The following is a 3,227-nucleotide window of genomic DNA, read 5'->3' on the forward strand; positions in this document are numbered from 1 at the left end:
ACACAAACCCAAGGGAGGGAATAGTAAGACAGGCAGAGGCACCAGCCACACCAGGATGTCCTTAAAACCCAGCTATAAAGGCAGGGACACCAAAGGCCACACGGACACATGCAAGATAACACACCACATCCGAGGGATAGGAGGAAGTCCTCAGAACTGAAATATAGTACATAGAGAATCCCAAGGGAACACACAAAAAATATTGACACACGCACAAGCCCCAGGGGCATACACAAGGTATACAGACATACAGGTGTAAACATAGAACCAACATACCCCCCCCCACTCATCAGGTGCACAGCCATGGGATCACCCTGATGCACAAGAGCTCAACACACACAGATACACAGACACAACACATGGATATATACACAGAACAGAAACACACCCCTAGAGACATGTCAGGTATGTGGTCTCAGAGGCACACACAGACACGCAAAGTTCACAGACACTCAAACATATGCACAATCACTCATGTACAAAGTGCAGAGTCACACCGGAATTCATAGAACCAACACACACCTGCAACCCCCTAGCACAGGGCCCTGGGGCCACAGGGCTCCATAAGGACACACGAAATACAGGGACACTTGAGGATGTGTGTACCTAGTACCAGCTGGTATAGGCACACACTCAGACCAGGTACACAGGTCACATAAAGCAGGTGGACTCAAAAGTTGTACAACGGTTGGGGTTCTCCTGATCTCCTGGAGATGCTTACACAGAGCCCCCTCCCACACACACACCCAGGTACCTGGGCATGCACAGTAGGAAAGTACCTTGGCTGAGGATTCCTCCAGGGATCTGCACACAGATCCCCCCATATGCTTCCCTACAACAGCCCCTGCTTGTTGTAGCCACCGTGGCTGGTGGAAGGAGGTCACCTCAGGGCAGACTGTGGTGCCATGTGGCTCCCATTGGCCAGGACTGAGCTGACAGATTTCTCATTCTATTTATTGATCTACCCCCCACTCCAGTCCTGGAGAGGGTAAAGGAAACCCTCGAGCTCCCCCCGCCCCCTTAAGCCCAGGCTTTAACCCTTGTGGGGCCATGGTCCTTCTCCACCTGGTCATGTCCCTCAATTCTGGTCCCCTCACCACTGTCCTGCCTCAGTTTCTCCTTTCTCCAAGTCTCCCTTTCCCATACCTTCCCCACTTCCTTTAGATTTCTGCCCAGAAAGCCAAGCTCCAACTGGCCTAGGAGGGTGGGGGTTCAACCCTACTCTACACCTGACTTCTCCCACTGGGATGGTGATTCCCTGGAGGGGAGGGGCATGTAAGGAAGAGGATGAGAGTAAATAGTAATTGTGCCTCCGTGGGTGGGGACAGCTTTGTTGGTGTCTTTTGTGTATCCTCCCCCTTCTAACTGAAAAGCAGGAGGGGATGTCTTTGGAATATACATTTATTCATTCCACTCAAATCATCTCAGACTCTTCCCAGCAAACCAATGAAGTGGATATTGTAATTTTCACAGATGGGTAGCTGAAGCCCAGAGAGGAGCTGACTCTTGCCCAGGGAGGCACAGCCTGTAGGCTGCAGAGCTGGGATCCTGTGGCCCGGCCTTAACCCATCTTCCTTTCAGGATTATCTTGAAGCCCTCCAGCCAGCCTTCCGGCCTGCTGAGCTTCCCGCATCCAGCAGCAGGGGGCAGCAGACACCAGAGCCCTCCCCTATTCGCGCAGGCTGGCTCTCGGTTCCTCTTTCTCTCAGCCCTTCCCAACCCCCAGCTTATGAGGCCCCAAAAATGCAGGGGCCCCAGAAGAAAGGAGGCGTTTCTTGAATAAAGCCCCCTAGAACTCAGGTCCCTAGCAATGCCTCACTGGCACGTGATCCCTCTTAATGTCTAGCTCTACTTGCGGCAACACAGGCTGGGCGGGCAGCCTCTGCATTCCTGAACTGGGTCAGACCAGGAGAGAGGATTCCTGGATCCCAGCCCAGTGGTCAGTCCCACCCTCACCCCAAAGTCCTTTGAATATCCCCTGGAGTCCAGCACAGGATGGGAGGGGCAGTGGGGGAAGCCCCAGTGCCCAAACCTCCTGGTTCCTTCTGGCGTGGGAACTGTCCTCCCCACCCCACCCCAGCCCCCAGTTCCTGGGGCCCCTGCCAGTGCTGACTCATAGGGGACCCAGGGCTGTGACTCAGCAGCAGCCCTTCCTGAACCTACCCCCTGAGAGATTTCCTACCCCATGTCACCTCGTGTCCCCTTGGGGGTCTCCTCCAGGACCAGATGTAGGCCTGGTGGGTGTGTCAACAAGAAGGCCCTTCTCAGCTCCGTCAACCCCCCAAGCCCCAACCCCCAGGGACCACCCCTGCCAAGGCTGTGGCCATGGGAAGGGGGATGCCCTGCAGTGGGGTCTTGGGCGGTGCCCGTGTGTGCCCAGATGTGTGTGTAGCTGGCACACCCAGCAGTCAGCCAAGAGGAAAGTTCGAGAAGGCAAGGCCCAGGCTAGGAGGACACCTTCCTCCGCACCCAACCGGAGTCTGGGCAGGAACGCTCCAGGTCCAAACGAGGCCCTGGGCTGGGAGCTTGTTCCCTCAACCACAAACCAGCTTCTCCAGACATCTTCCCCGTCTCCGGAAATGGCAACTGCGTTCTTCCAGCTTGGGCCAAAACCTGTCCTACCAAATGCAATCTGGAGTTCATGTCTTGGTGCAGCAGAAATGAATGCGACTAGGAACCATGAGGTTGTGGGTTCGATCTCTGGCCTCGCTCAGTGAGTTGGGGATCCAGTGCTGCCGTGAGCTGTGGTGTAGGTCGCAGACATGGCTCAGATCTGGCATTGCTGTGGCTGTGGCACAGGCTGGCAGCTCTAGCTCTGATTAGACCCCTAGCCTGGGAACCTCCATATGCCACGGGTACAGCGTTAAAAAGACAAAAGACAAACAAACGAACAAACAAATGCGATCTGTTAACAAATTCAGTTACTGTCCTCTCTAAACAGCACCTAGGATCCTACCTTCTCCAGAAGCCCCCACCCAGGTCCGGCCCTCATCGTGTCTCTCCTGGACCTAGGACATTGCCACCTCCATGCTCTCCCTGCCCCCACCTCACACAGTCTGTTCCACTACAGCCCAAGGAAGGGCAACTGTGAACACCTTGGGCCTGCCATGTCCCTCCTCTGCTCAGAACCCTCCATGGTTTCCATTTCATTCACACCAAAACCCCAAGTCCTCCCCTAGACCCTGCACACTCTATCCTGTCCCCTCCCTGCCTCTCCCCCACTCCCT

This window comes from Sus scrofa, chromosome 2, assembly GCF_054392235.1.
Source record: "Sus scrofa isolate SSC_HxYL_T2T_F1_AM1 chromosome 2, Sscrofa_HxYL_maternal_Yorkshire_Landrace_v2.0, whole genome shotgun sequence".
NCBI classification, from domain to species: Eukaryota; Metazoa; Chordata; class Mammalia; order Artiodactyla; family Suidae; genus Sus; species Sus scrofa.